Source organism: Medicago sativa, chromosome 7, assembly GCF_051527215.1.
Source record: "Medicago sativa cultivar Bolivia chromosome 7, Bolivia_mono, whole genome shotgun sequence".
NCBI classification, from domain to species: Eukaryota; Viridiplantae; Streptophyta; class Magnoliopsida; order Fabales; family Fabaceae; genus Medicago; species Medicago sativa.
Genome location: NC_140755.1, coordinates 33,926,907 through 33,940,664, shown reverse-complemented (window position 1 = coordinate 33,940,664; position 13,758 = coordinate 33,926,907).

Genomic DNA, 13,758 nt, shown 5'->3' with positions numbered 1-13,758 from the left:
TGGTACTAAGACCACTCTTTAATACTGAAACCACTTTAATATGGTATTATTACCATTCTATTATGGTGCTAAGACCACTCAAATATGGTGTTTCCACCATTCTAACTTTTAAGTTCTCCAAACTTTCAATATGGTACTACGACCACTCAAATATGGTGATACCACCATTTCTCCTCAAATAGAAAAATATTTAAATAATTTATATACTGTTAAGATCATTCATAATTCCGACGGGACATTATTATTACGAAAGGGACTATGATCTTGATAGTACTCTTTATTTCGAGGGACATATATTATCGAAAGGGACTATGAACTTAAGACCATTCTTAATTCCGAAGGGACATTAAACCGAAAAAGGGACTATGGTCTTAAGAACATTCTTAAAATATGGTTCAATCGATTGATCAAAGCCACTCAATACGGTACGTAACCGCTCTATTTGAAATCGAAAGGGACAGAAAGGAGTAGAAGCAGAAGAAACTCGTTTAGCACAAGTCGGAGGGAGAAGAGAAGAAAAGAATTCCCGACAACTCAATGAAATTCTTTTCGGTGTGTGGAATGCACTGTGTGAGCTCTCTATTTATAGAGAAAATTCACAACTAATAAGTGAGAAACTTTGGGAACAAGTAATATGAGAAACTTTGGGAACAAGTAACATATTACTTTGCGATTAAGTAATTCACATATTAGATCTAGTACAAAATTATCTTAATTGAGTACTAAAATATATTAAATTTAGTACAAAAATATATCATATTATGTACCAAAATATTTTAGCAAAATTGGGGACTAAGAAAGCACTTTCTAATAATGATTAAATTAATTATTTAATTTATCATTTCCAAATAATAAAATATATATCAATATATATTTTTTCTCTAGTGCTTATGTACCCCCATTAATTAGAGGTACACCCCACTATATAAACACTACTAATGTGTGTGTTCCATCCGATGTGGGACTTCCACTTTTTTCAATTCACACAACACTAGTTCTACCCAACATGGGAATTTGTGTTTAGTCTTTTTAACTCAATTTCCACACATGTTCCAACAGTATCATTAATCTCTGCTAAATATTTGTTTCCATAATTACGTGAATAACAACAATTGGATCAAAAAAAATCTAGTTGGCACAACCTTTTCAGTTTCATTTTTCGTAGAAATGTCTTTTTACTTGTGTTTTAATTCAGTGATGATTAATATAACTACTTGTTTGTTAATTCTTTCATTGTTCTGCAAAAGGAATTTTAGGGTTCTGATTATGAGAAGACAAACCTTGCTTACTTGGCCGACTTGTTTTTGCTATTAGTTCTTCAGGTGGTCTTATACTCCCTGCTGGGGATGGAAAATTACTTAGTTGAAAAGGATCTTTGTTGATTCTATGACCCATTGAAGTGGGAGCTGAATTTAAATCGATGGATACACCTTTTCCTTTGTTCGAAGTATTGGTTTGATTAACAGGTTGAAGCAGAACTGATTCAAATTTGTCAAAATATTGTAAAAGATCAGGCATTTTATCTGAAGGTGATGACATCTCAAAATATGAGTAATCTTGAGAAAAATCATCATCCACTTCCAACTCAGGAATCTTTTTCTTGGTGTTCAGATCGATACATTGCTTTTGAGTTTCGAGTATTTTGTGTAAGATTGACATTTGCTGGTACCAAAGGAACATTCATATTAACATCGCCTTGAATTTGTGAAGGTTGATCAGAGGTCAACATGGAACCCCGCAAACGCAAAGTAACACCGTCTCCTTTTCTAATTGTGAGCAAGTATCCACCAGGAATTATTTCATCAATGACACCGGTGAATTCTGTTCCTACCCTGACTTCTTCACATGGATTCCTCGGGGGAATTACCGTTGTATCATTGTTATGGTTGTGATGTTTCCCTTGTAGTCCACTCATTGTTCTTTTTTCTCTGCATCAACCTATCATCAAATATTTTTCTTTCAAACATTTTCTTGTTTTACCAGTGCTGGAAATATAGTTTGGTGATGTGTATTTGTCTAGGTTATGATTGCGTTCAACTTTATGACCCTTCAATTTGCTAAATATAATGCTAGGGCAGTTCATTCTTTCAAATAGAACGTCAAGTGATTGACAAATAATTTATGTTAGGGTAGGAACAGAATCCATGTGAAGAAGTCAGGGTAGGAACAGAATCCATGTGAATTTCGTTCCTACCCTGACTTCTTCACATGGATTCCTCGGGGGAATTACCGTTGTATCATTGTTATGGTTGTGATGTTTCCCTTGTAGTCCACTCATTGTTCTTTTTTCTCTGTATTAACATAAAGTATAATACAAGTATGGAGAAGGAACATTATTATTTCTGACAGTTTGCAGGTTGATGCATATAATACAAGTATGGAGAAGGAAAAAAAAATAAAGAATACACACACAAAGTTTAAAAGATAAGATGACTATCAATGAATATAAAAATAAAAAATAGAAAAAGATTGGAACCTGATGCCTTTGTTGTTTATGAATAGAAGTGACCTATTAGTTCATTCGTGGACTAAAAGTGATATCCAAACTGCAAGTTATAAAAACTAGAGAGGATCTAAGTTCATGTGTGATATAAGAAGTTGTTCTTTTCTAAAATTAATGGTTTTGTGAAATTAAAACATTTAACACTGTTTGATTTGAATCTTTAGAAGATCATATCCTTTTCATTCATTATTTTCTCCATATCTAGATGTCCACCGATAAATTTATCCAGTGACTATAAAGGTGCAAAAGGTAGAAGAACATCATAACTCATGGCTAATATAGGAAGATACCCCTTAAAACACTTCAAGAATTTTGCAAACATAAAAATTTATCAAATATTGTTATGTTATTTAATTTTTCATCAATAAACATTTAACAAAACATAAAACAAATATGCATCTTGAAAGATTATATCCTCTCTTGTCTCAACTGTATTTGCACCTAGAGGCCAGCTCTTAGATTCATCCATTGATTAAGAACTCAAAGCTCCTAAGAATTAATTGAAAGAATCCAAGAGTTGATCGTTGTCTGCAAATGCACTAAAACAAAAAGAAGCTACATCTTTAAAAAAAAAAAAATAAGAAAAGTGTAACAATTGCTTAATAAGAATTGTTTTTGTTTTTTTAATCATTCATATTTAAACAAAGCACACACAGATATAGACCACATATATGTTGTTATAAATCATTTGGCACATTTTTTGTATTTATAAAAAAATATTTATGTTTTCATTTTAATAATCTAGAATAAATTGGTTGCTTCTCCTTAATGTATGTCATTTCTCCTGACTTAGTGAAAAAAAAATCTACAATAAATTAAGTTAAAATATAAAAAAAATGCTTTTGAATAGAATGAAAAATTCAAAACAAGTATTTGGATTAAGGGTTGCAAGGTAGCTCCCTTCAGTAAAAAAAAATATAAATTAAATCTACAAAATAAACAAATAATCATTCATCACATAGATAATTGATAAGAATAAGTTGTCATAAAAAAAACATACTAAGAGGAATGAATTCTCTTTCAGAGCCACAGCGTTTGCCCACCGATCTCTAAAAAACCTGAAGTCAAAATAAAAAAAAATTAAATGACAGATCTGAAGAAAAAAAATTGTTACATTACAACGAAAAATAAATCTATTTAATTCAATGATGTTTCAACAATTAACATAATCACAAAGGCAGAATAATCGATAATAGTTAGATCAAGATCAAACTATTTAGTTTTGAACTAAGAATTTTGATTTTTTCAAAAACTTTAATATGCATTGAAATATGGAACTTCCTAACGCGGTTTGATTGGATCCAACATCAATGAACATGTAAATATGTAGTAACTGCAAAAAATCCTAATCAGAAATAAAATTGAAACTTTTCTAAGAGAACAAGAGAGATTACAAAACGACCCACGTACCGATTAATATGGTGGGATAAGACAAGAACTTCGTGTTGACTATATTTTAGGAATAGACTGAGAATGAAATGGATGAGAAAGAAAAGAAAATTATGTTTGTGATTTGAGAATTTGAGAATGGTATGAGATTGAAGAAGAAATTAGATGAAAATTATTACTTACGATTTATTGGGAAAAAATAACCGAGGGCACATCGTCACTATATGAAAATATAACCAATAAAAAAACACAAGTACCAATCATAGACCTCCATGTATCCAAAAGTGGACCCCTTTTGTCTATCACAATAGTGTTGCTACGGTACAGGATCAAAATTTTACCCTTGTAATTGTGATGTTAAGTACTAACTATACTTTTGTTTCATATAGCAAAGAAATAGCATTAAAATCAGGTTAAGTAAGAAAAGATTTTGACTAATATAGACCTCCTAAAAATGTTCTAGAATGTTAATATACCAATATTAATAAATAAATATTATAATAATATGTCAAAAAAAGTTATAATAATAAAAAGGCTTAATTACACTTTTGGTCCTCGTGTTTTAGCCTACTCACGAAACTGGTCCTACCCTTTTAAAACAAAAGAAAACCGTCCTTCAATTATCATTTTTGTTGCATTTTTCGTCCTACCTCTTATTTTCAAACTTCAGAAACGCAGAGAAATGGCAGTTTTATGCAGTTTTAGACCTACCCCTATGCTCAACCATTAAATCAACAAGGAATAAAGCATATGGGTACAAGAAATCTACTCTATTCAGCACACTCACAAAAGAAAAACCCTAATTTGAAACATATCTTAGAAATTAGGGTTTTTTTTTTGTTAGTGTGTTGAATAAAGTGGATTCTTTGTACCCACATGCTTTATTCCTTGTTTATTTCATGGTTGAGTATAGGGGGTAGGTCTAAAATTGTTATTTCTCTGCGTTTTTGGAGAATAAAATGGGGGTAGGACGAAAAATGAAACAAAAATGATAACTGAAGGACAATTTTGTTCTGCTTTAAAAGGGCAGGAACAATTTCGTGAGTATGCCAAAACACGATGACCAAAAGTGTAATTAAGCCTAATAAAAAAGGTAAAGAGTTTAATATTTTTTTAAGGTTGGTTTAATATTTTATAATAATTTTACTAAATATGACATTTATTTTTATTAGTTTTACTTGAGAGTTGAAATATAAATAAAAGTTTAGATAATAAATTTTATTAAAAATAAAACGGGTTTCTCATGAAGATATTTTATATGGATTAGTTTATTTCCTTTCAACAAAATAAATTTTTTTTTTTTTGAAAGAAACAAAATAAATTTATTTTTATATTTTTTATGTTGGATTTTTATTCTATCATTAAATATTTGTATTTTTAAAGTTTTATTGCATATAAAATGTTTGAATTATTTTTTATTAAAAATTACCAAATAAGAATTATAAAGTAATTAAGTGATATGATTAATTGCTTTGACTAAAATTTATTGATAAATTACTCAGAACAAATTAATTATATGCTTATTACTTCGAATAACTAACTAAAATAAGAATTTAATGATGTATTTTTTACCATGTAAAATAAGAATTTAATAATGTATTTTTGACTATGTAAAACGACTTTGACCATGTAAAAAGATTAATTATATCCTTTTGAAAAAACTAAATTTATTACTATATATTATTTTTATGTATTTAGTTTATTATAGAATACGTGTATTTTTAACCTCCAAGGTCATTGATAGAAGTTTGGCAAGTGCACCAAATATTATCGAAGTAGTAAAAATATCGATCCCACGAGGACTATTTTTAACTTCAATAATTCAATCGCGTTATAAAAATAGGATGTATAAAAGTTTATTTTGGTTTGCCACTAGGCAGTAGATTTGGTTTGATTTTATGAAATCAAATAAAAGAAACAGATTTGATTAGGAAAATATGGAGAGAGATGAGATCAGGTCTGTCGAATCCTCTATGTTTCCCCTAGTTGGTTACTGCACCTATTGTTACTAATGATTCTCTAGTTTCACGATAGTTAACAAATTAGCCCTAATCAATCCCTTGAGTTAGGACCCTCTTCTTAAACTACAGCCCCTAACTCCATAGGTGGTCTAATAATCCTTGAAGGTTTTATGAACGTTAACCTAATATCACTAACAAACGATTATCCATTCCTAGACTAATCATGTTTATTAGAACAATTTCGAAAGCTATGTTCAGTAGTCATTCGTTCTCACTAAATCATGTTTATATTTGATCAGGATATAAAAAGCATTAAGAACAATTGAATTGAATAAAAACTAGAAATTCATTAATAAGTAATAGAGTTTCACAGCAACATAAATCAACTAGTGTTACATAGATTCATCTCTGACCTAATCTCTAAGAGATTTAGCTACTCATAATTGAGTTTACAAATAGCATAATCAATGAAAGAATTAAACATACATAAACTGGGTTAGAGATGATGAAATCCTCTCCGCTGCAGCCTTCTGGGTGTTAAAATCGCACTTTAGCTCTCCAAAATCGTAATCCCCTTTGTTTGAGACTGACTTCAGCTTAAATAGGCAAATTCTGATAGCTCAAAATCGTACCACGATGGCACAATCGTACCACGATGGCTTCATTAAATCCTAATTACCTTCAAAGCCCCTCTTGAAATCGTATCACGATTGGTTGAATCGTGCTGCGATGAAGCTCCTTCAAAAACATGCTCTCTGACTTCAAGAAATCGTATTGCGATGGTGATAATCGTAATACGATTGGCAGCTTCCAGTTCTTCCAATTTTGTTGCTTTTAACATCTCCTGAATACTTTATATTGCTTAGAACTCTATCAAAATGTCAAAATAAGTCCTAAAAATTACGTAATGACAGCATGTCATCAGTCATTAACGTTTTTTTAAACCACATATTAATGTCTTTTTCTTTATTTTTGTTTTGCATATTAGTAAAAGAAAAGCCACATGAAGAGACCTCCACAAGGTCCCCAATAAATTGTGAGCTTTCCCATTTCCTTTTTCTTTTATTTTCCCAAGGTGGCGTAGAGACTAAGTCTCGTCACACAACCACTGCATGTGGTCTACATCTGAGTGGCCGATTTTAACAAAAAAATTATTTATCCTTAACTTTCCTATCAATATCCACTAAGTCTCGATTTCTTTTTATCAATTGTGAAGAATTTAATTAACATCTATTGGCTTTGCTTTGGTGTCATATTCTACCATATTGACTCTAGTAAGATAAAATGAATAATCATACCCCTCATCATTTATGATTTATTACTAATCTTTATATTGCTCTCAAGAAATCTATTCTATTTAACTTCACTGCATTTTTTTATAAGCAAGGAAAGAGGACAGACATCAAGAGGCAACATCGACATGAAGGTGAGAAAAACACAAGAAGGGGGGTTGAATTGTGTTTGCTTTTTCTTTGTTTTCTCCTAAGCTGAAAACATTGACTAAAAGCAAATAGAGTTTTGCTTCTGAAGTGATGTTCAGGACAAACTTGCAGCGGATAAAAACAGAGAGAGAGAGAGAGAGAGAGAGAGAGAGAGAGAGAGAGAGAGAGAGAGAGAGAGAAAGAAAGAAGAAAGACACAAAGCAATTGTCCACCTTGCACTTCCAAGGAGATTTCACTATAATGTAATATCTGATTACAACTGCTCACTGCTACAACTAGCAAGAGACTTCAAACTGCTCAAGCACAACTGCAAGAGATTTCATATGCTCCTGAACACAATCAAGAGACTTCTAATGCTCAAGCACAACTGCAAAAGACTTCTAATCAAACAATATTACAAAGAAAAATGTTTGAGGTTGAACACTTGATATACAATCAGTGGTGTTCACAATACAAATCAGATACAAACTCATAAGACTCTAGAATTTCTAAGATATGAAAGTTGATAAGAAATTCTAAGTGAACTTTTGAATGCAGAACAATTTCAGCAGAGTTTTGGCACTTGTAAATTGTTGTTGAGTCCACACACAAAACTCTAAATCTCCACTCCTTTATATAGAGGCGTGAAAGAGACGTTGTGAATTTCCAGCACATCAAAAAGAGTCGTTTGAAGCTTTGATCAATCACCAATGATCTTTTGTCTGATATGGTTATTGTCTTATGAAGGATCAATTTCAAATCTATTCCCATTGTGAAGGAATATCATTGCAGGCAGATCTGTTTTTCTTGTATTGTAGCAGAGACAAAAACAAAGTAATGGAGGTAGTGATTGTACACTTCGTACAATTGTACTTTGTCAACTCTTTTTGAAGATAAAGCATCCAAAGCCTTTAAATCCTCTCAAAATGACCGTTGCTTTACACTTCCAGTCTTCTGCAATCATCAACATATATCTACACAACAAGAATGTCTTTCTCAAGAGTCCTTCTGAAGAGTGTTGTGTCAATTTGACCTCTTTTAAAATCATTTTTGATCAAGAAATTACTTAGTCTATCATACCAAGCTCTGGGAGCTTGTTTCAAGCCATATATTGATTTCTTAAGTTTGTAAACATGGTCAGGATGCTTAAGATCCTCAAAACCAGGTGGTTGCTTGACAAACACTTCTTCTTCAATGACTCCATTTAGAAATGCACTCTTGACATCCATTTGATATAATATTATGACTTGATTTACTGCATAGGATAGAAGTAACCTGATTGCTTCCAATCTTGCAATTGGAGCAAATGTTTCAGTATAATCAATGCCTTATTGTTGACTGTAACCTTGTGCAACAAGTCTTGCTTTGTTTCCGACTACTTCACCTTATTCATTCAACTAGTTTCTGAATACCCATTTTGTTCCAATAATGTTCTTTTGCTGAGGTTTGGGTACTAGATCCCGCACATCATTTCTTTGAAACTAATTAAGCTATTCTTGCATTGCTAGTATCCATTCATCATCTGAAAGTGCTTCATCAACTGTAGCAGGTTCAATCACTGATAACAATCCTATCATTGACTCTTCTTGTCTGAAATATGATATTGTTCTTCTAGGACTCTCTTTGTTTCCAATGATTTGATCCTCATGATGTGAAGACTTCTACTTGAATGTGTTCTTGGATTGAGTAGCTTGCTGAGAGCCATCTTGAGCTTCATCAGAAGCAACTTCATCTTGTGTTTCTGTGGTAGGTTTAGCTTCTGGACTATCTTCAGATTCAGTTATCTGATCAGGTTCTGGAGTATCTTCAGGAACCTGTATCTCCGCAAAACTTTCATCTTAGTCTGAAGTTTTACTTCCAGGCTCTTTGTCATCAAATTTAACGTGCATTGATTCTTCAACACAAAGTGTTTCTAAATTATACATTTTGTATGCCTTTGACCTTTCAGAGTAACCTAAGAAGATTCCTCTTTGGGCCTTGGCATCAAATTTCTTTAGGTAGAGCTTGTTATTTAGAATGTAACAAGTACATCCAAATTGATGAAAGTAAGAGATATTGGGTCTTCTTCCCTTAAAGAGTTCATATGTTGTTTTCTCCTAGATAGGTCTGATATAGATTTTATTTTGGACATAACATGTTGTATTCATTGCTTCGGCCCATAAATGTTTAGCAAAATTGTTTTCATGAATCATGGTTCTAGCCATTTCTTGTAAAGTTCTATTCTTTCTCTCTACAACCCCATTTTGTTGTGGAGTTCTAGGAGAAGAGAATTCCTGGACAATTCCAAGTTTTTCACAAAAATTTTCAAATGGCTCATTTTCAAACTCTCCACCATGATCACTTCTTACTTTTAAAATTTTCATTTCTTTTTCAGACTGAATTTGAGTGCAGAAGTTGCTGAACACATCATAAGCATTATCCTTACTATTCAGGAATTTTACCCAAGTCCATATGTTGTAATCATCAACAATAACTAATCCATATTTACTTCCATATAAGGATGCAGTGCTAACTGGTCCAAATAAGTCAATATGAAGTAATTCAAGGGTCTGGAGGTTGAGACAATGTCTTTTGTTGTAAAAGATGATTTCACAATCTTCCCCTTCTGGCATGCACCACAAAGTGCATCTGAATGATAGTCAATGTCTGGTAGGCCTTTGACAAGTTGTAACTTACTAAGCTTAGAGATTAATCTCCAGTTAGCATGTCCCAACCATCTATGCCACATCCATTTCTTATCATTCACTGACATAAGAAAAATTACCTTCTAGTCAACCAGTTCGGAGAAGTTAATTTTATAGACATTCTCCATCCACTTTCCCTTGAATACTATGGATTTGTTTTCTTCGTTGATTACTGTGCAATTGGTCTTTTTAAACATCACATCATAACCATTGTCACAAAACTGACTGATACTCAATAGATTATGTTCAAGACCATCTACCAACCACACATTATTAATTGAGATAAAGGAGTTACCGATAGTTCATGTACCAATGATCCTGCCAGACTGGTTGCCTCCAAACTTCACACTTCCTCCTTCTTTCATTGTGAGGGTGAGGAACATAGACTTCTCTCCTGTCATATGCCTTGAGCAAAGAAAGAAGAAAGACACAGCCTTCCACAAACCGGAAGTAGTCATGTCCCCCTTGCACTTCCAAGGAGAGTTCACTATAATGTAATATCTGATTACAACAGCTCACTGCTACAACTAGCAAGAGACTTCAAACTGCTCAAGCACAACTGCAAGAGACTTCATATGCTCCTGAACACAATCAAGAGACTTCTAATGCTCAAGCACAACTGCAAAAGACTTCTAATCAAACAATATTACAAAGAAAAATGTTTGAGGTTGAACACTTGATATACAATCAGTGGTGTTCACAATACAAATCAGATACAAACTCATAAGACTATAGAATTTCTAAGCTATGAAATTTGATAAGAAATTCTAAGTGAAGCACATCAAAAAGAGTCGTTTGAAACTTTGATCAATCAACAATGATCTTTTGCCTGATATGGTTGTTGCCCTATGAAGGATCAATTTCAAATCCATTCCCATTGTGAAGGAACATCGTTGCAGGCAGAGCTGTTTTTCTTGTCTTGTAGCAGAGACAAAAACAGAGTAGTGGAGGTAGTGGTTGTACACTTCGTACAATTGTACTTTGTCAACGTTTTTTTAAGATAGAGCATCCAATGCCTCCAAATCCTCTCAAAATGACCGTTGCTTTACACTTCCAGTCTTCTGCAATACTTAAACGAGTTTAAATCCAATGAACAACCCTTGAAGCTGTAAGTTTTGTATCTCCTGATGAACTTCAGCTTCTGGTGATGAACTAGCTTCTGATGAGATGCTTCTGATGAACTTGCTTCTGATGACGTCATCACTTCAGGAGCACTTTGTCTTCAGGAGCACTTCTCTTTAGACGCTTTAAGCTTCCTTTTTGTTGATTCCTTAACTCTCTTTTGTTCTTCCAGAACCTATTTAAGATGTCAAATTTTGTCTATGGTCCTGTACACTTGAACAAATATTAGCTTATCCAATTGACAATTTTTAATACCTTGTTATCATCAAATCTCTCAAAGGTTTATTGTTAAACACATTTTATTGCAACACGATATCCCAACTAGGTTGGCACCCTAAGAAACCTTCATCATATGCCGCCAAACTCTAAAGATTTTATTAAAAAAGGGGAAACAATAATTACAAAGGAGGGGGACTAGGCCAAAACCCTCATAAGAAAAAACAGAAAGCAAGAAAAAAAACAGATAACAACAGAAAAAACACCGAAAAATAGACTATGGAAATCTGTAGTTGGGTAAACCACGTCTATCCCTAACGAAATCAACTTTCAACTCATTAGGAAGAGAAGACAGCCAAACCGAACCCTGCACTGAGTGACCCATGTTAGTTAGCTTGTACGAACAACATTTACGTAACTTGAATGCATTCAATATAAACATTTAAATCTATAAAGTCAGAGGAATCTAGGAACCCCTCTTCAACAAAAATTGCCCAACTCTATCCATAGATATGTGCTTGAATATATTTTTATGTCATGCCAATCATTTTTGACAAAATAATTCATCATTCATTGCTAATAACAAACAATTATATAGATTGTCACACATAATAATTCAACTGGTTTCAACAATATTTAAATTTAAAAAGACATGAAATCCATCATATTTATAGAAACAGAAACAAAATAACTAGATTTGTTCAATGAGAAAAAAATATCTAAATTCAATTTACCAACCATCCAACAAAATCATCTTGTTTAATTCCACATAAGTTTTAAAAACATCTCTAAATATCTTCCACTTTCATCTCCAAATACCAATTCCCTTGAGCATTTTGTACACTTTCATAAATTCATCTCCAAATCAATTACTGTCCTACAAAAAATTTCATATATAAGCACATATATGAGAAAACTTATATAGTTGTAAAATAAAGTTTAGATTTTCTATTTCCAGTGAGCTCAAAGACATAATTCATTCAATGATATCTCTTATTTATAAATCTTAACCCGTTAAGCAATACTTAACCCTGATTAAGCCCTACTTCTAATCTAAATATTTCCCTCCTTTATCCACGCAATTAATCTAAAAAATCTTTATTGAAAAACACTTTTGAAGGGATTCGAACCCGAGCCTTAATGGCTTCTTCTCAACATTTTCACCACTAAGCCACCGATAATTTTCGATTTAATTTTGCTTCCCATAATTGATATCCAATATCAAACGCCCTGTTTATTTTTTAGGATTATTTTAATTTCAAATACGGGTCAAATCTATAATGATATACTTTATTCTTATTATTATATATTATAGTTGATATGACTCGTGCGATGCACGGGTGAATGGTCTAGTGTACTTAAATTCTTCCCTTACAACACCGTGTTGTATGTAAAATAATTACAAGTACTAACCAAGTATAATTATTAAGATGTAATTTGTTTTACCTGCATATACCTTCTTAACATATCTGAATTTTGTTGGTCATCTCAAAAGCGAAGAACACCCTTCCCTTTGCTACTGTTTCCTTTCTTCTGACCTAAATTTTTGTTGAAAACCACAATATTTGATAAATGTGAGTAACCTTGAAACCCTTTTAACAGCCAAAGAAATTAAATTATCAGTATAAGCATGCCTATAGGATTGTATCATTAATCTCTACTAAATATTTGTTTCCATAATTACACGAATAACAACAATTGGATCAAAAAAATCTAGTTGCTATTGCACAACCTTTTCAGTTTCATTTTTCGTAGAAATGCCTTTTTTACTTGTGTTTTAATTAAGTGATGATTAATATAACTACATGTTTGTTAATTCTTTCATTGTTTAGCAAAATGGATTTTAGGGCTCTGATTATGGAAAACAAACCTTGTTTACTTGGCCGACCTGGTTTTGCTATTAGTTCTTCAGGTGGTCTTATACTCCCTGCTAGGGATGGAAAATTACTCGGTAGAAAAGGAACTTTGCCGATTCTGTGACCCGTTGGAGTGGGTGCTGAATTTAAATCGATGGATGCTTCCTTTCCTTTGTTTGAAGTATTGGTTTGATTAATCGGTTGATACACAACTGGCTCAAATTTGTCAAAATATTGTAAAAGATCAGGCATTTGAATTTTATCTGAAGGTGATGAAATCTCAAAATATGAGTAATCTTGAGAAAAATCATCATCCACGTCCAAGTCATGAATCTTTTTCTTGGTGTTTGGATCGATACATGCTTCTGAGTTTCGAGTATTTTGTGTAAGATTGACATTTACTGGTACCAAAGGAACATTCATATTAACATCGCCTTGAATTAGTGAAGGTTAATCGGAGGTCAACATGGAACCCCGCAAACGCAAAGTAACACCATTTCCTTTTCTAATTGTGAGCAAGTATCCAACAGGAATTATTCCATCAATAACACCAGTGAATTTCGTTCCTACCCTGACTTCTTCACATGGATTCCTCGGGGGAATTAC